This window comes from Peromyscus californicus, unplaced genomic scaffold, assembly GCF_007827085.1.
Source record: "Peromyscus californicus insignis strain IS unplaced genomic scaffold, ASM782708v3 Scaffold_5__1_contigs__length_169319896, whole genome shotgun sequence".
NCBI lineage: Eukaryota > Metazoa > Chordata > Mammalia > Rodentia > Cricetidae > Peromyscus > Peromyscus californicus.
In genome coordinates, this window is record NW_026294573.1 from 67,321,032 (window position 1) to 67,341,914 (window position 20,883).

Here is a 20,883-nt window from a genome sequence, read left to right on the forward strand (position 1 = left end):
AAGTTAAACAAATGCAACATAAAAGAATGAAACACATCTCTGCATCATTAAACAAATGTTCCACAGCACAAACAAATGTAACACATCTTCAACTAATATTCCACAACAAATTATATTGTAATCTTAAGAAGTTTTTTTTTTTTTTAATAGCTGGGAAATAATAAGTACTCAATAAATTTCAATTTCCTGTCTGAACAAATGGATGGAGTGAGAGCATGAGGTAAAAAGCCAGCAGGGCCTTCTGCCCGACAGAACAGAGGAAGGCCTGCCGTGCTGGCTAAAGCCCTTGGCTCTCATTCGAAAGCCAGAGGCGATTGCGCATTTTCAGCACCCGTCTGGCATGGTCAGTGTTGGTAGCTGCTTGTCAGTCGGTAAGTTTTCACTTTTGTTTTTTGTTGTTGTTGTTGTTGGTAGTGGGGGTTTTTTTGTTTGTTTGTTTGGTTTTGGCTTTGGTTTTATATAGTAAACAAAGAACCTTGAATTTGCTAAGCAAGCCTTCTACCACTGAGCTATACTCTCAACCCCAGATCATGCTTTTTACAAAAAGATCATGCTGTTGTGTGGTGGAAGAAGATGAGAGACAGATTAAAAAGAACCTCTGGAAATATAAAGGTAAAAGGGGTCTGGGGCCTCAACTGTCACTGGGTGGCATGCCTCCCACCACGAAGAAATGCAGAACTCCAAGGCCTGGATCTCTCTTCCCACTGCCTCCAGTTGGCAGGAAGTCAGGGATCATTGCTGAGACATTTTTGGAGGTTAGCAGGACTGCAGTCTGGAAGAAGAAAACATTCTCTGCCTTGAAACTGCGTGGGTAGGCCGGCAGTGACATTTCCCCAAGCCCCTGTGGCATCAGCTCAGAAGAGAACCCCTGTTGGTTGAAACACATAACTTCACAGAGGTTTCTAGCCTCCAGGACAAGACATTGTTTATGTCACCATTTTTTAACTGTTGGTACCTCTTTCCTGAGCCTGTGTCAGTCAGTGAGCATGGGGTCAGCCCCAGAGTCCTGCCTCCATGAAGGACCCTTTCCGATCCAGCTCTTCTCTGCCTGCTTCCTGCTAGACAACGCAGCTCTGGCTGCAGCCAGCTCACTCACAGACTCATTGCTCTGGGCTGTCATTTCCTTGTCTATTAATAAAAAATGGGAGGGGGGATCAAAACCAGATTCAACCTCAAGGGTTTGTTGGGGGTGAAGAACATCCTGTTTGCTAGGTGCTCCAAGCTCTCAAAAGAGCAAAGGAGAAGACGTATTATTCATGCAAGACGATGTTTTCTACCTCCTCCCCGGGGAAGGTAGAGCGTGGTCCCCCCACACCCTCTCAGCACACTCTCTCCCCACATCCAGCCTTAGGGAGGCTCTGATGGAGAATAAATCACCTGGAGCACAGGCCTGTGAGCAGAGGAGCCACATCACAGGTGCAGAGTGGGCAGTCCTGGAGGGCCCACCCGGCTCCAGGCCAGCTGTGATGGGGCCAGGCTGGGAGGCAGCAGCTCCCTGGACCCAGCCACTCCAGGGAGTGACCCTCTCCTGGCCACCCTTCCAATTTCACATAGGCCCCATCTCCAAGCCTGGGTGGAACAGGAGGCCCATTAATAATGCATCCCTGGGCCACAAATTCAATTCATGAGAGTAATCATGAGGGGTTTTTATCCACCCTGCATGTTGGCCTGCTTTTCCTTTTTGCTACAGTCGCCACCTGAATAGGATTAGAGAAAGCAAAATATTGCAGTTCACTAGAGATCACATTTCCCTTTCCTCAGTCTTGGCCTCCACGTGATGTTGGAAGACAAAGACTCAGAAGAAGCTCTGGCCATGTAGAAAGAAGCCCTTGCAATGTAGCTCTGATGGAGGGCGTAGGCTCTGCAGCATCTGTGAAGGTCCTAGCTGCAAGGCTGGGCACCCGGATTTACCTTCTGAACCCAGGGAGTGGCACAGCTGGGCCCAGAGCTGAAGGATGTGTCAGCCACCAGAAGGCTTGTATGGGGACCGAAGCATCTGTGCTTGTCTTAAGTGAGAGACCTGAGGGAGGAGGCGATGTGTTCTTGGAGAGAAATCATGCTGCCTTGTGTATTTACAAGGGTAAACCAAAGGTCCAGCAGTTCTCCTCTGTGCCTCCCAAAAGATAATGGTGAGCTCCCTGCTCACCAAGCAGCTTAACCTCCTTCCTTCTGTACCCCTTACCCCAGCCCTTCCTTTCTGATTAGGGAAAGGAATTTGATTATCTGTCTTTGTGGGCACTCCATAATTGTTTGGGGGAAATTTCTCAGTCTATTTCTTCTCCAAAATGACTGTTGAAATCTGCTCTGTTAGGGAGCTGTAGCAGGACACTTGATAGCATGTATTTGTTGCCTTACACATACCAGCGCCCAGCAAGACAGGGTCACGGACTTCTTTTTGGCCAGTGTCCCCTACCATGGTATTTTCTTTGTCTTGGAGAATCAGCTAGGTTTAATGGGTGTTTCATACAAAGAACCGACAGGAATTTGGTGATTTAAAATACACACACACACACACACACACACACACACACACACACACACACACGAGAAGAGGAATCAGACAGAACAAGTGTATGTACAGTAACCTGCCAGGAGCCTTTCGTAGACCTTACCAGGGGCTGTTTCTGGGTACCCTCAAGGGGGCACTGTGGTGGTATTGTGTTCCCCAAAATATTGTGTACCTTAATAAACTTATCTGGGGTCAGAGAACAGAAAAGCCACAAGATATTTAGGCTAGAAAATGTTAGCACACGCCTTTAATCCTAGCATTCCAGAGACAGAAATCCCTCTGGATCTCTGTGAGTTCAAGGCCACATTGGAAACAGCCAGGCATGGTGACTCATGCCTTTAATCCCAGAAAGCAGCCTTTAATCCCAGGGAGTGGTGGTAGAAAGCAGAAAGGTTTATAAGGCGTGAGGACCAGAAACTAGAAGCATTTGGCTGGTTAAGCATTTGGCTGGTTAAGCTTTTAGGCTTTGAGCAGCACAGTTCATCTGGGAGCTATTGGGATGAGGACACAGAAGCTTCCAGTCTGAGGAAACAGGACCAGCTGAGAAGCTGGCCAGGTGAGGTTAGCTGTGGCTTGTTCTGTCTCTCTGATTTACCAGCATTGACCCCAATAACTGGCCTCAGGTCTGATTTTATTAATAAGAACAGTTAAGATTCATGTTTCAGGGCACCTGGCATCATAGAAGCCATTCGCTAGTAGCAAGGTCCTTACCGCCTCTCCCTGGGCCACAGTTAGAATGTCTCCTTCTAACCCAGTGATACCCTCTCTCTGCCCTGTGAACTCTGGGAAGTGGTTTAATAGACCCCTTTCCTATGTCATTTCCACAGAAGGATCTCATCCAGAGTGTTTTTCTCCCAAGATGTCCTGGCACATTCTCGCACATCTAAGACACATTCTGATCCTCTCCCTTCTCACCCCACCCTTAACCATAGCATCGCTCTGCAGTCTCAGTAACTAGTGGTCAACCAAGGAGAGAGGATATTAAATGGAAATTTATAAAAGTGAACATTTTATGTTTTAAATAACTTTTACCAAAGCATATTGCTATTTTAGTTTTATTTTATTCTTATTTATGTTGTTAATCTTTTACTATGGATACTTTAAAAGTTAAACTTAACATAGGTATATAGTAAAAAAAACATAATACATGTTACATTGGATACTCTATGATTTTAGATGTCGGCTGAAAGTTATGATCATGGACTGAACACATTTCCTCAGATAAGAGGGCTCTACTGTAGTCTTAAACTAAAGGATGGGATGTTTCTAATAAGTTTTCCCCCTTGAGCAATCAACCCGTGTGTGCAAACCTTGACTAAGGTGGTAAACTTCACCTATCTGCTGGAGAAGGGGCAGAAATGACCAATAAGCAGCCTTGGATTCCACCTCTGGCCTTAGTTCCCCTCATCTACCCAAACTTCAATTGGGAATCCTCCCTCCCTCCCTTCCTTTCTCCCTCCCTCCCTTCCTTCCTTCCTTCCTTCCTTCCTTCCTTCCTTCCTTCCTTCCTTCCTCCTTTCCTTCTTTGCTTCCTCCCTTCCTTCCTTCCTTCTTTCCTTCCTTCCTTCATTCCTCTCTTTCCTCTCTCTCTGTCTCTCTGTCTCTCTCTGTCTCTGTCTCTCTCTGTCTCTGTCTCTCTGTCTCTCTGTCTCTCTGTCTCTCTCTCTCTCTCTCTCTCTCTCTCTCTCTCTCATCAGAGCAGCTGCATTTTTGAGGAAGTCGTCAAAGCAAATCTCTCAGCGAGATGAGCTCCATTCTGCAGCCCGAGGTCCCGGGAAGGAAGGGACTTGGCCTGTGTTAAGCACAGTGACAGTAATACCTCCCGCTAGTGTGTGCTTTACCACGTGCCAAGTACCCTGTAACTGCTGTCTCTTACCACTAGATATGCTGAGTGGAACTGAACTGAATCCTCTAATGGAAATGGCATCACTTTACAGAGATGTGGCTATACTGCAGACGTGGAATCAGAGGGACACAGTTCTAATCCTGGATTTATCACACACATATGCGGCTGGAATTGCCTGCATTTTTCATCTTCCAATTAGGAGGAAACAATGTCTGCTCTAGGTGTCCTGAAGAGAAAATGTAAAGAGATTGCTTTATAAGTCCTGATGTTTACAATTCTAATGAGGTCAACATCCAGATCACACAGTGGGGCCATCAAATTCCCAGAGTGTCTCCTCCACTCAGTCAGATTTCCCTCTCCTCTATCTCATTACTCTCTTGACTGGCTTGAGTAGTAGTTTGGGCAGTGTAAAAAGCAGTATTGTCACCTGGTCACTACACTAGTTATCCTAACTTCCTTGACAGGAGCTAAGAGACCTTCCCTTTAGCCAACAGGGTACCCAAGAAACTAGAATCTTCCGATGAGTCTCAGGGTGCTGTGGGGAGTGGGGATTGAATCCTGAACAAAGGAAAGAGGAGGGGCTTGTACCAACTTGAGGAGGAGCCTCATACAATTCTGAAAAGTTGTCAGGGCACCTTGCAGGAGAGACTGGAGAGAGACAATGAGACAGTGATGGGCAGGACCACCCTTGACCGGGACTGCTAAATTATGCATACCTTTTGCTTGATTTAAACCCAAACTTGATGTAGCACCGGAATATGAATTTGGTGATCACTACATCTCTTCTTTGTTCCTTTTACATTGTAGCCACACTAAATAAGTCTTTTTCTGCTTTTCAGTATTATTTGTCTCTTTACTTAGCAGACTAGGGCAGGTAGTTGAGTCTATGCTATTAAGTCTCTCAGGTCCCAGGTTTTGACCCTAACAACTCCAGCAACATAGCTGTATAATAAATCAGCCCAAGGTTCAGGGGCATTAAAGAACAGTGAATATGTATCATCTCACAGAATTTGTGAGCATCAGGAATTTGGAAAGGCTTTGTTTAGGGTCTTCCACGAGTTTTAGCTAATATTACACGTGGGCCAGGGCCGCAGCTAGCCAAAGCTTTACTGGCAGCAGACGATCCCTTCCCAAGATGAACTGCTGGCATGGAGCTGGCTGTTGCCAGGAGACCTCAGTTCTTCTTCATATGTGGTTTGGGTGTCCTCAGAACCCAGTGCGTGACTTCCGCTGAAGTGGTCAGTCCAAGAGAAAGAGCAAAGATGAAGCCATAGGGCCTCCGATGACCTGGGCTTGAAGGCCCCATACTATTACTCCCACTACACTCTGTTTCGGAAAGGAGGTGATGACTTGGGCCCACACACCTGAGAAGAAGGCTCCGCTTTAAGGGGAGAACTATCCAAGAACTAGAGGCTATCATCTGAAACAATTGGTCACCCCAAAAACGTATGTGTTGTCTTGGAAGACAACATTTGGGCCTTTTCTTTAGTGTTTATCTGGGTCAAACCAAAGAAAGTAAAACAGAGTGGAGTTTTGGGGTGAGAAGAAGTCACAGTAGAGCTAGAGGACTCCAGGTTACTGGATCCTAAAGTGATTTACTGCAGACTGTGACGTTCTCTGGGAAAGCAGGTGCCCAGTCAAGCCTAAAGGCTTGCAAGGCTTTTGTCCTAGGGTGGTTGCCTTGCCCTCTTGTTAATTACTGAATTGCTTACTTATTCTGGAGCCAGGTAAGCCTCCCTACTGGCTGTAGAGCTTGGAAAGATTCACTTTAGGAAGACTTGGCTGGTTGGGAGCATGGATATACGAGTCTGTCTTTCAAAGGTAGTTACTCCAATCAGTCCCACGTTCTACCCGGCTTCGGCCCTGACAAAGGTCGAGTAAGGGATTATAGCAGGGGTCATGAACTCAAGGCCAACAGTGGAAAGCCAAAAGGTGGTAAAAAACCAAATAGGCAGGCCCAGCGTTGAGGCAGATTGGAAAGCAGAAGACCACTTAAATTGGCAATTGTCACACAGCACTTTACAATCGCCGCGACCTAGGTCTGCCAGCTGAAATTATTGGACTTTCTGATAAAGGGCAAACATCAGAGTTTGTGTGAATTTTTCTGATGTTTAAGGACTTCCTGTTCATGCGTGTCCTGCAGATTAGCTCATTCAATCCCATTGCAACTGTTCATAGTGGGCCTTGCTGGATGAGAAGTCAGGGCTATTATGCCCCCTTATAGCTCTGGTCCATAGGGCTCCCTGCCCCTCCAGTGAATGCATGCCTAGGAGGCTTGGCTGCTGTTCTGCTGTTTCTGTGGGCCACTTTGGCAAGCACGCTCAGGGAGGTGTTCACTTCCCTGCTTTTCAAAACCAGAGGTCACAAAGTTAAGTCCCAGTTTTATGGGGAGTTAAAAGAGAAAGAAGTGCTCTGGGCTTGGAATTCCTGGCTCAAGGCATGCTCAGAGGTGAGAGACTGTCCAGAGTCTCTAAAAAGAACATCTTATCTCTTGGGGAGATCTTATCCTTTTCAGCTGAAGTAGCTAAAAGTCAGAATCAGGACCCGATCCTGCTAAATAACAAAACAGCTTTAATTCTCCACACGTCCTGTCTCCTATCTGAAAGCTGGAGTATTGATCTGGAAAGGTGAGGACATTAAAAATGTCCCCCTTTGAGAGGATTTAAAGCTCAACAGAGCTCCTTGCCCCAGCAGAAGCAATACCTGCCATCTGCTGAGACTGGTCCTTTGAAACCCGTCCAAGGCAGTTCCCTCAAGCAGAGGCCCATTCTCTCTGTTCCTCACTATTAACCTTGTATTCTCCAGAACCAAAATGGAGTCAGAGCTCAGCCCGGTCCAACGGGCCAAACACAAAAACCCAGAAGAAGGCTTCTATACTGAAACATCACAGTACCATTTTTCCGATTTACATTAAGGAAAATACCTGTGTTGCGGGCGTATGTGTGTGAGCCATTAAAGGAGATGACATAATTTTCCATTTTCCTCAATGTATTTTTATCAGTGTCTTTAAAGAGATTCTGGGTCTGATGAGATGGAGTATCTTGAAATGCTTTTAAAACTTGTCACTTAAAAATGGATTTATTGATGAGGGGTATATCCACGTATATTTAGGAATATATTTCATATATATCTATGTAACAACAATTGAAGAAACAGAGGCTGTTTGCATGAGAGCAAGTTGGGGTGCATGTGAGGGACTGGAGGGAGGAAAGGGAAGGGGGGAATTATGTAATTATATCATAGTATCAACGAAGTAAGACTATATTTTAAAAGACCAAACCATTGGCCTTCAGGCTGGATAAATGACTCAGGGAGTAAGCTACTTGCTAGACAAACATGGAGGTCAGAATTCAGATTCTCAGCACCCACGTAAAAAGCCAGCAGGTCCTGGAGGCTTATCCATCGTGAGTCTCGCAGGAGGCGGCACAACTGTGGACCAGTTTCCGAAGTTAGCATCACTCCTTCCACAGCTAGAGAACACCTACTGCTGGTCAAAGCCGGGAAGCAAACATTCATCCAGAATTTCATCCGGCCCCTGCTTCTCCAGCATTTGCTTCTCGTCCCTAGAACTCTGCTGGTTTGGGCCTTATTGTGCTAAGAAATTGTCCAGCCAGGAACCATAATCATTCTTTTTTTAAAAAAATATATATATTTATTTATTATGTTTACAATGTTCTGCCTGCATGTATGCCTGCAGGCCAGAAGAGGGGACCAGATCTCATTACAGATGGTTGTGAACTACCATGTGGTTGCTGGGAGTTGAACTCAGGACCTCTGAAAAAGTAATCAGTGCTCTTAACCTCTGAGCCATCTCTCCAGCCCCCATAATTACTCTTGATGTGACCTGTTGCATAGCTTTTGCCTAGTGCTTTGGCCTCTCATTCCCCTGGCTGTTGCCACTCACTTCAGGCAAAGCAGCCCTAACACTGACTAGACCCTAATGCTTCAGACGTTTTCTCTCTAGATAATTGTATCTACCCATAAATGACTGCTGTGCCTTCCCTCAAATGGAAAAACATTATGTTGATTATCATTATTATTATCATTATTATTAATTTGACTATCTTGGATCTTATCCTTTTTGCTATATCTTCTATATTTGATTAAATTTAAGAAATTTAAGCTTGCCACACAGAAGGGGTCAGTTTTAAAGCCATGTGTGTATTAGGTAAGTTAGTTACAGCATTGCATTAAGAGATTAACACGTCACCTACCTCTCCCATTGGTACAGACTTTTATACTTAATCTATGGGAACCCATGTTGCCAAAGCAGAGGAATGGGACTACTACAGAGTTGGACAAAGGGACAGATGGATCTCAATGGAGATGATCCAAAAAGTCTAGGGTGGGGGCGTCATTGTTATCCTATTTGTAGGGAATGAAAGGGAAACCAGAGCGCAGCACTTGCAGGCCTTGGAAGCCTAAGAGGAAGGTAAAAATCAAGCTCCCCTACTCAGGCTGCCTGCTCACCATTGAGTAGCAGTTTGATTCAACAGAAGCTTCTCGGGGCGGGTGTCTGACTTAGGAAATCAGTTCTTGCCATAGCTCTGCAGAACCTCAAGGACAGCATGCAGTGACAACATCACCTTTAGCCAGACCCTGTGTTACCTGTCTGAAAAGTGTGAAAATGAAAAATGGAGGAAGACACCTATTCTGTGTCTTAGCCTCTCGAGATTAATGTGATTCTTAATTGGACCCTTTGATCATCTCAAATAATGGTGTGTAAAATATTTAAATTTATGCAAACAATTCTTTTGAAGAAGTAGAAACAAAACATAGTCTTGTCCCATTAATCCTCCAACTTCCCAATAAAGCAGTAAACACAAAAGGATCCTACTTCTCAAAGTAGAAGCTGAGCATGGATCTCAGTTGTGCCTCTAACTTGCTCTGAGACTTTAACATATCCCTTCCTTCCCAGGGTCTTTAAGCATGTGCTCAGCTGTGGGATGAAGCATTACCCTGGTGTCCCTCACAGCCTTGGATTCAGGGGGGCCAGGCCTTGTAACTGTCACTTGCTCCAGCCCTCCCATGAATTGTCCCTTGTCAGCACAAAGCATGGAAACCAATTGTGAACACTGTGATCTAGACAAAACTAATTGCTAGCAGTCTTTTCCACTCTGTCCACCAACTCTCACAGCGCTCTTCTCAGCCGCTCCCCTCCATATTCCAGCAGCCTCCCATGGACCATACCGCCTCCGATATCCTGGTGAGGGGCTGCTTCCAAAGCCAGTGGGGAGATAAACAGTCTTAACAGGGACACAACAGGGTCTGACCATCTACAAGAAGGTCAAGAAAAGGTTGAAATAATGCTCAGAATGCCCAGTGGTTTTCCTTCCTGTATGCTCAGGACAATCAAAAGGCATTCTGCTGTTGTTGGTGAATTTACTTCAGCAAAATTGTTTATCAGAAAGTCAGTTAACCTGTAACATAAACATACACATCACCAGTCTTTTGGAATGGGGATTTATTCATGCTGAGCATATTCATACACATACTCTCCAGTCCCTGGAGGGGTCCAATTTAGGTTATTCCAGTTCCTGGAATCTTCATTTATATCTGTCATTCTACAACCCACAAAAAAAAATCCGTCCCAAACATATACATATTAACTAGTGACTTGTGAGCTTCTCAGGGAATGTGACAATCATTTTTCAATCAAGAAACCAAGTAAAAATGGGGGCTAGTTAACTTAGTTTTTAGCACATAGAAAATAAAGAATACAAAATCACAAGGTTCTAATGTTTACTTGTCAAAATATGCCAATACATATTTGTGATCAAATCCTAAAAGAAAAAATGCTTGCGTTAAAACATCTTCCTGAGCCGGGCGGTGGTGGCGCACGCCTTTAATCCCAGCACTCGGGAGGCAGAGCCAGGCGGATCTCTGTGAGTTCGAGGCCAGCCTGGACTACCAAGTGAGTTCCAGGAAAGGCGCAAAGCTACACAGAGAAACCCTGTCTCGAAAAACCAAAAAAAAAAAAAAAAAATCTTCCTGACTCTTAGCAAACAGCGTAGACAGGCAGACCAGAGTGGCAAACTGTGACCAACACATTGGAAAGATGAGCAAAGATATTTTCTGTTCACAAAAATAGTATCAAGTTCCTAGTCACTTGGTTTTGATTTTTGTTGTTTTTTACTATTTTTGAAGTAATCTCCAAGTCTACACACTTTCTACCCAATTCTTTTTAATCTACTAAAAATGAGAAGAGGACCATTTGTGATTGAGTCACATAACCAACCTGCAAATTTTCGTTAACTTGCCAGTGACAACTTATTTTGTATTATTATTCACAGTGCACTGTGTATGTATACATATATATCTTATGTGGAAATAAAACATAATAAGTGTATGACATATGCAATATTATTTTGTACTTTATTCTTTGATAGTAGCTTATATTATATGTTAGACTCTCTTCTGATACTCAGTCTTCAAAGATGCTTAAAACCTAACTTCCTGATCTTGAGAACCTACAACCATGTAGTATTTGAAGTTTAAAATATTTTTGTAAGAAGAATTGTTACTTATAGGAAATACTTTTTTAAAAAGTATTAAAGGATAAAAAAGTATCGTATTTTTTTCTCAAATGGTTCAGAATAATTATAGATATGTATGGATGTTATATACACAATACATATACTTATGAATTTACATTAATATGTGTATATATATGAGTTCTATACACAAATACGTTGAGAGAGGAAAATCCAGCAGCTGTGGTAATTGTGTGTAAAGGAAACACAGCATTCTCTAGGAGTACCATCACACTCCAGAGACTGAAAACCGCTCTGGGAGTGGAAAATTCTTGCCCAGTTTGCCTATGAAGTTCAACTATACCTAGAATTTATAGCAGGTATTCAGTATGTCTGATGTTGAAATTTCATCTCAGAAGACAATTATAAAGGAAAATGCCTACAAATGCCCGGCAGTGTTGAGAACCACTGGTACAGAGGAGGTCACTGTACCCTTGTTGCAACTTTTCTGAAATGATGAAATGCATTCAGAATCCAAACTGCAAACATGAGACCCTGTGTGTGTGTGTGAGCCCTGAGGAGACTGCCAGAGGGCAGACAGGCAGTCCCAATGTTGCAGGGCTGGGTATCGCAGCCCAGGCCAGGTGGCACGCCATCCCCAACCCGGAAGCTGACATTTGACCCAAGCCTGCAGATTGTGGCGAGTGTGCTCCTTAGATAAGGACATGGCCTAATCCTGACAAGCTTCCAAGGAGGATTAAATTCCATATCATTTAATTTTATTGTTTAGCATATTTTACCATATTTTAATAAGATACAAATTGATAAGCCATGTCTTTTCTAAAAGATGACGTTCAATTCAGCAACATTCCTTGGTTACACAGAAAATCTGACTACTAAACTTTCTAAAGAGATGGAAGTTTGGGGGGAGCCAACTTCAGAGTTCAGGGCAATGCCAGGACAGTTGCTGGGCTCATGGCGCATAGGGTGGGAAACCCCTCGGGATTTGGGAGAGGGCAGGTGCTAACCTGTAAACTTTACCTTTAGCTCTGATGGTGCCTTGTTAAGGACATTCTTAAGAGAGACAAAAGGTGGCTTTTACCTCCCAAAGCAGCAAGCCCTGCCTTCTAGGCAGGGAATCGGACCCTGAGTTGTGAAAATGCACGGTCAGAAAGCACGCTGTGTGACGGGGCTCTGAAAGGGGCGAACTCTGGAAAAATTGTGCTTCTCTCCTCATGACAGCTGCCTTTTGTTTGGGCAAATCATTTGGGGAGAGAACAAAAAAGCAGTTGTTTGCTTAATGCCAAGCCACAAAAACATGGAGCCTTCCTGCCCTGCTAGAAGCAAACTCCCTATCCTAAGTTCTTGAGGATTTGCCTAAAGGTGGGGGTGCCACAGAAAGTACCCACTGTCCCTAGAGCCCCCTTTCCTGGGCAGGAGCCACCTCCCTCGCCCATAACTCAATAGGACAGGAATCCACAGAGGCCAGAGAACTGAATGCCAAATTTGACCAAGCCAAAGAGTGGCTGTAATGGGCGGGGTGGCTTGAAAGCAATTCGTTAATGCACATGGCTGCCCTGCCTGCCAGTTGCCAGTATTCTGGGCCAGAAGAATCTGTTAAAAGAGCATGAAACCTTGTGTTCAAAAGTTCTGGAGTTTATAACATATACAGGCTCATACACACATGCCCAGAGATACACAAACTGCTTGTGATACATAAATTTGATGCCAAAATAAACAAAGCCTTGGCCAAAATCCTTGTAGGCTAGCAACAGGCCAATGTAGCATTTAAAGTTAGAGGCCAACAGCAAATCCCAAACAGTATTTGTCCTAAACTTAAAGTCACAAGTGGGTATTGCTTTTCCTTTAACAGAGTGGTTTTCTAATATCTTCACTCAAGAAAGATCCTGCTGCAAAGACTCATGTGGTGGCTTTGCTGTTAGGTGAGTTCATTACCATAAATCCATCCAAGGCAAGTTCCAATAACAATTACGAGGCCATCAAACCGTGAAACCCAGGGGCTGCCTTGGATTTGTGACTGATGCAAGGGAGAGGGGAAAGAGAGGCGATAGGTTTCCACAGCTGTCTGGTCTCCTGAGTTAACGGAGGCACTGAACTCCCAGGGAAGAAGGAGCAGCTTTCCGGGCCAGTCAGGTGACACTGAAGCACTGGACTGCAGGGCATGCACTGTGTTCCCAAGCCCTTAGAGACCTCCTGGTATATAAGTGTATAAGATGCTGCTCTTCCCAAGGGTGAGACTTCCTCACACCTTCCCCTCCAGATGCTAAGTGTTTCCGTCTAGCCTCTACAATAGTGGTTCTCAACCTGTGGGTCCTGACCCCTTTGGGAGTCATATATCAGATATTGTACATATCAGATATTTACATTATGGTTCATAACAGTAGCAAAATTAGAGTTATGGAGTAGCACCAAAATAATTTGATGGTTGGGGGTCGCCACAACATGAGGAACTGTATTAAAGGGTCTCAACCCTAGGAAGGTTGAGAACCACTGCTCTATAAGGTCTGTGCCCAAGGAAGAATTGATGCCTCTAATACCAGACTCTGAATATTATAAGTCACTCTTGTTTTTTCATAAGATAAGATATATAAAGTCTGTGGCCTAATAGCCCTGAGAGAAGATTTGTTAGGGGTAGTCAGGGTAATCTTTACTAAGGAGTCTCTGGGCAGAATTCCCTCAAAGCCTTCAGGTTTCCATTTAATTCCCCAGTCCTAAGTAAGCCAAATCCCAAATGGAATGATCTCTGGGTACATATACTTCTCCTTAGCTGCTGCCATAGACCTGCATTTTAATGTGTGAGTGTTTATGTTCTGCCTCTCCCACTGAGCTCTGTAGATCAAAACTATGCCTGATTTTGATTGCCACCAGTGAACGGCTACATGAATACATGGCTAGAGAGGTGGATGGATGGGTAGGTAAAAGGAGAGATGGAAGGGTGCGTGAATAGATGAGGGATACATGAATGGGTGAATGGTCCACTTGGGCCTGCCCATCTTCCCCTGGTCTTGCCTCCTGACATCTACATGGTTAGCATCCAAGTTAAAGACGTCCAGTCTCTAGGTGTCTTGTGTTACAGAAGCTTCTGAAGAATCAGAGCACGAACGGATGAGACAGGCCACAAGAGCCCGGGAGGAAGTCTGGAGGGCAAGAGACAGAGAGGGGGGAAAGAGGTGCTGGGGGTACGAAGAAAAGCAATCGTGGGCAGAGGGGAGGAAAGGCTTTAGGGACCTGGAGGGAAACCAGAGGGGAGAGGAATGCTGAGCTCAGCAGTGGGGAGGGAGGCAGCAGAGGGGGAACCAAAAGAATCCATGTCATCAGGAGAGCAAAGCTGATAGGCCCTCTTGGAGTGGGCTGCGGGAGGTGGGAGCTGCGAGGGGCGAGCCTGGAGGAGGGAGAGAGGAGGGGAAGAATCTTAACCAGAAAAAAAGTAGGTAGCAGAGTGAGAAGGAAACAAGATGAGAGAAAAATGCTGGCCCGGCTGGCTGCTGCAGGGGTACCCAGGGTGGGAGAGCCAAAGCCACAGCGCCTTTGCCAAGGGAGGAAACCGTAGGAGACCCACCCAGCCAGAATCTTGAAGTCTCAGACTTTTCCACCTTATGAGCTGTAAATTGATCTATTCAGTTAAAGAAACCTGGTTTTTATTGAGTAATTTCCTCTGAACGACCTCCAGTTTTGAAAATGTCCCCAAACTTCTCTGACTCTCCCTCCTCCTCCCGAGTCCCCACGTCAATGCCGGTAAATCACAGGGAGGCGCCCACACACACCCCCACAACCCCATCCTCCTATAACCGCTCCCACACGCCCTTGCTTCTTGTCAGGCCGCTTGGCTAGTCCAGATATGGCCCTCGGTGCTCCTGGGTGCAGAGACCCCAGAGCTGTTTGTTCTGCCAGCCAATTCCCAGCATGCCCCTTGCTGAGCTCACATCCCGGCAGCCTCCCAGGAGCCCCCAGCCACAGAAAGGATTTCTCACTGGTCCTGAGCCACGTCCTCTGCCTGGCCTCAGATATCAAGGAAACTTCTCAATTTCTAGTCTTAGCCTTCAAATACAGCCTCTTGCAGATGAAAACAAGGGGCTATTTATGGGAAGCCGCGCTCATCTCTTGCTTTTACATTGCGTCTTTTATGCACTATCCCTCAAAGCGTTTTTCACAGACAAGTGCCATTGTCTTCGCCCTTACAGATGGCACCAAAGAAAAGCACAGAAAGTTAAGTGGTTCAGTGAAGGTCGCTGGAAATGTCAGAGCAGAGTTGAGAAAGGAACCAAGGAAGGGCTCCCTGCTCCCAGGAACACCACCTGCCCACTTCCAGGCCTGGCTGTCAGAGCCAGAGGTCCTGAGTGCCCCACCCACACCTGCCAGCATGCAAATCCCCTTCAGCTTTGAGACTTGCAGCTCAAGTCTTCCTAACCACGAGCGAGCGAGCGCGAGCGCAGGTCTTTGGAGGGAAGGAGCCATCTTGCAAAATCAATTGAAGGCCAATGGATCTGCCAAGACCCAAAAGAGTCAGAGTGGGGGCTGTGGGCCCCTGAGGAGGTGATATGCAGGCGTCAGGCTTGAAGAGAAATTGCATTACCTGTGCAGCTGAGGTTTTACTGCATGCTCAGCCTGAAAGTTGGCAAAGTAGTAATCAATGAAAAGGAAATATAATTGAGAAGATTAAAAGCTGAGGGTGGGTGGGGACTGAGGAGGGAGGTGATTGCTAAAGAGGTCCATTTGTATAATTTAAAGGTCGATGCCTCTCATTAAACTCCCATCTCCAGACACTCAGGGGATGAAAGAGAACCTCTCCATGCTGACTGGCTGACACCTAAGAGTTTTCTTTGGCCACTTTCAAGAGCAGTGCAAGGCCAGAGGGACGTAAGAAGTCACTGGGAGGTGAGTTGAGGGGAATCGATAAGCGAAGAACATTTGGAGATTTGGAGACCTGAAAACTACCGGAAGGTCTTCTGACCCTCTCAGAACACAGCCAGACTTCTTTTCACTCCAAAGGCTTATTTACATCACCAGAACAAAAGCTGAATCTATGCCCAGGGAGGGTCCAGGCTGGCAGGCTCAGCATCTCTGCTTACATTCATGCCAACCCCTAACGCAGGCCTGCACACACATGTGTCTCCTGCACGGAATACTCCCGTTCTCATGGCTTCGTGTCAGTCAGACTCTGGCTGATAACATGTTTACTTACTAAAAGAGTAGTTGTACTTGTCTCTGAAACGTGATGGGCTTCTCCTTCCCACTGTTTCCTAGAAAGGAAAGTACGTAAGAGAGAGAGAGATAGACAGACAGACAGACACACACACACACACACACATACACACACACAGAGGGGACAGAGACAGAAACAGAGAGAGTTACCAGCCCATAGGTCTAGCTAAGGTGTCAAGGCACAAGCCATGCAGCAGACCATATGATGATGCCCCCAACCTTGCTTTTGGTTACCATGAATTTATCTATTGTATCTTGGTCCCCATCTCCCTCCATTTCCTTTTCCATCCTGATGATCTAATCCAGGAACTCCTAAAAGTGTTTTGAAAGCCACAGGATACAGATGGAGGAATACATTTGGCAAACGTGTTAATTAATACTATAGTATTAGATGCTAACACAGATTTAGCAGCTTAGACACACGTTGTCTAGACCTGTTTCCAGGTGTAGGAGTCCACCGTGGTCTGGATGAGTGCTCTGCTTGGGCTCCCCCAAAGATGAACTCAAAGTGGAAGCCAGACCTGTATCTAACTGCTTTTCTGGGTTCAGGGTCCTCTTTCAGGCTCTTGCAGGTTGTTGACAGAATCCACCCCATTTTGAGGTGGGACCTAAGTACCTGACTGTTCTTTAGGGGTAGTTCTCAGCTGGTAGAGGCTGACCACTGTTCCCTACCCTGTGGCTTTGCCATAACACAGCAGCCTGTGACTCTAAGGCCCCAGAACAATTCTCGAATTCTTGGAGCCCTTGACTTGTTCTATTTCTGGTCTCTGGATGCAGATTTATAAAGCTGATGTGGTTAGGTTAGGGCCCCAAGATAATCTCCTCCTGATGAACTCAAACGCAGCTGGTTGGTAGCCTTAATTACATTTGCAAACCACCTTCTTTGCCCCGTGTAGTCGTGACTTGTTGTCACTGTGTTGAAAATACCCACCCCAGATGATTTAGGAGAACAAGCTTATTTTGGCTCGGGAGGAGCCTATCATGGTGGGAAAGGCATGGTGGGGCATTTCAGTTCATCTCCCAGCAAGCCAGGAATCAGAGTAAGACAGGAAGTGGCCAGGACTAATGCACCCCTAAGGACCTATGCCTAGTGACCTACTTCTTCCAGATAGGCCCCACCTCCTAAAGTTTCCACAGCCTCTCCAAATAGCGCTATCAAGCTGGGGACCTAGTGTCCCCAACACTAGTTTGCGGGGCCATTTCAGAGTCTACCCGTAGCATCATGTGATGTAAGATAATAATGTGGCTTCGTAGTCACAGGTCCCATTTGCCCTTCTCTGAAGGAAGTAATGAAGGAAGAAGGGGAAGATCTAAGAGCTATGCTTAGCCTAAGAAGCAGCGGCTGCTTAGTTCAATTCAAATCTCAGTTGGAAAATGATGGATCTTTTAGAACAATTACTTTCTATACAATTGTTAAGACAAACATATTAAACTATCACCCATTGTTTATCTGAAATTCAAATCACTGGGCATTCTTGGTGCCCTGGATCAGGGTCTGCAGTCCTCTGCCCCAGCACAGACTGGCGGGATCCTGCAGGGCTACAAGGCACGTCTGTGAAGCAGACAGCTGAAGCACTTTGTTCAGGCAACAGCCCCGGGGCGATAAAGAAGGCCTCCATGGCCTCGTTTCCACGGCATGGCCCTCTCCGCTTCCCTCTCAAGCTCCCTGGCCCAGGCTTGTCAACACCCGGCAAACTCACTAGAGTGATGGCTGTTCCCAGGCCAGCCCTAGCTTTGTGGGTGGGGCGTGGTGTCTGGAGGGGAGAAAGGGGGCTCGCGAGAGGTAGAAACAAGCCCTGGCTCTCTCCATCCGTCCCGTGTGGAAGATTCAGCAGAAGCTCTGGCCTCGAGGTGGGCCACACGGGCTCTTCAGACGAAGAAAGCAGCCCTCAGCCGGCGGTTAGCCTTGTGAGCCATGCTTGGCTCCCCTCGCGCTACTCCGGGTCCCTGCCAGCAACACTTCCAACCCTGGCCAGCTCAGCGCTGCCTTTGAACAGGCCAGGCCCTATTAGCCTGATCCTGGGATGGGCTATTCTTTCCAGCTTTCACTAACAAAAATCCCCTTTTGTTTGGACACTCGAGTGGCCTCTAGGAAAGGGGCTTTCATGAGTTGCCAAAAGTGTTCAGATGCGGCAGCGTTTGCGTGTGTGGCCAATTCCACAGCACCTCTGGGCTGATCCCACAGGCTTTTCCCAGGCAAGATTCGGATGAACTTCCAGCAGACCCCCCACTCTTCCCCTGAGCTCTAGCGGCACAAGCAGGCCCTGGCGGCTGTCTGGGCGGCTGGAGATGGGTTTGTGCGTGGACTTTATACTCTTATGAAATCAATCTGAGTGGAGAGAGTGATTTATATAAGCACCAGTCAATGCATTATTAGAATTAATATCATTATTTTACTGCTTCCCTTTTTAGGTTTTTTCCTCTCATAAATCAATTTAGTTCGATAAGATTGGGCTGAGTTTCGCTGCACATGGATGAGATAGATCTGTGCTGCAGGAGCGAAGGGCCATTTGGTAGGTTCAGACAATGTGTCCATTGTCTTCTGATTTACAGAAAGCTGAGTTTGTGCTGGTGTTACACACACTGGTGGATGTGTTGCAAGGCAGGGCTTAGTCAGGTTTGTGTTTTATCCTGAATGCTATTTTCACAGACCCACCCTTCCTCAGCCTAGCTTGCCGCCGGCTAGCCTTTTCCATGCCCACATAATGGCCACTAGAGGACGGGTAGGTTTTCTTCCCATCTCCACATTCGGCAGATACCACACACTAAGTTGTCTCCTTTCTGTTCTGAGTTCCCTAACTGCTCACAAAAGAGGGCCCACCTGAACTTTTCTCTGCCTCTAGCTCTTTCTTTCTCTCTGATTTGTATTTTTTGAGACAAGGTTTCATGTAGCCCAGTCTAGACACCAACTCATTTTGTAGCCAAGGGTAACCTTGAACTGACCCTACCATCCCCACCTCCTGAGTACTGGAATTATGTGCTACTACATCTAGCTCTAAAAACATGGCGCCTTTCTCATTGTGGTACTGAGGATGGATCTTGGGGCCTCACACATGCTAGGTGAGTGCTTCCTTCACTACTGACCTATAACCCAACTTGCATCCTTTGCTTGTTATCGTGTGTGTGTGTGTGTGTGTGTGTGTGTGTGTGTGTGTGTGTGTGCGCGCGTGTTACTAGGCACAGAATCTAGGGCCTCATGAATCTTGAACAAGAGTGCTATCACCCAGTCTTTTGCTTTTTATTTTTTAGACAAGTCTTGACTTTGCAGCTACCTACTCAACAGAGCCTTCTGGGAAGTCCATGCAAATGGCTTTTCTACCCACTCATCTTGTCTGAAGGCTCTGCTGCCCCCTTTCCTCTTTGTATGAAAATGAAACACTAAAGAATGAGACTGAGGGATGAGAATGAGTGCAGGGTGTGACCCTATCAGCAAGATAGCTCCTTCTAGAAGGTATGCCGACCTTAGCTGTCTAAGGAATGCCAGCAGTCTATGGTGCTTTGTTTCCCTAAATCTACAGCCAGCAAGAGACAAATTCTTTTTCCTCCTGTGGTGCTGGGGTCCCTGTGCCTGCTGTCCTACTTTACTCCTCTGTGGATGGACACCATGACCAAAAGCACCTTGGGGTGGAGGGTGGGTATTTCAGCTTACAACTCCACATCACAGCCCATCATCAAGGAACGCCAAGGCAGGAACTCGAGCAGGGCAGGAACCTGGAAGCAGGAACAGAAGCAGAGTGTGGAACTGGAAGGAACAGCCTACAGCACTATCCCTGCCTCTGGCTAACATGTGTGACTGTTCTTCCCAGGGTGGGGATGAGCATTCCAGTGGAAAGTGGGTGAAGAAATGGCTTTTGGAAATGGAAAGAGAATGTTAGCACGTTGGCTCTGGAATATGGCCACTGAGACAGCACTCAAGAGGGCAAGAGGCTAATTAATGGCACTAAAAGTTAGGAGACTGTATGTCCACGTCCCCTTCTATGGGACGGGATGTTGTCTGAAAGAAGCTATCTGCAAGTGTACCTGCTAGGAAAGGGAAAATTAGTTTTCTTCAATTGAGTGTCACTGAGTATATTAGCTACGCCCCAGGGCAGGCCCCATGCCCAGAAGTAGTCGGCCAACACAAAGCAGACTCCATGGGTTTTGCTCTGGCTTAGTATTTTCTGTCTTTTGGAGGAGGGGTTGTTTGCTTGTTTTGATTTTCATTTTGTGTGTGTGTGTGTGTGTGTGTGTGTGTGTGTGTGTGTGTGTGTGTGTGTGTGTTTGAGAGAAGGGGGAGATGGAAGAGGGGAGAGACAGAACATGAAAACATGAAGAAGTTGGGGGTATAGGGAGGGAGGAGGATCTGGGAGGAGTTCAGGAGGGAGAAAGAATAGGATCAAAATATATTGCATGAAAAAAATTCAATTAAAAAAAAGAGAGACTCTTGCCACCTGGCATGTCCATGGTCTAAGGGACAAGGCTCCTCTTCCTCTGCTTCCTCACCAGCCTTGCTGAGGAATGGACGCAGTAGCAATCCTGCCATGCATGTGCCCAGACCGAAGCTCAGACAAGTGAGGGGCCTACTGAGACCTTGGAGGAGACCCCAGCCAGCTTCCTTATGTTCCTTTTCAGGCACACTGTTTAGAATGAATACCTTCTTCTTGAATATTCTTCCATCTGGGCTACGGTGTCATTGATGATGACAAGGGTAAGAATGGTGGGGACTATTATTTCTTTGTAGCTCCTTGTCCCACCCCTGGATTTCCACTCAGATCTGGGCCTCTGAGAGGGGGCGCTCTCCTTTGCTCTAGTCAGCCTCCTGGTGAGAGGTGCAGTTTGGTAAGGTTTGTCCC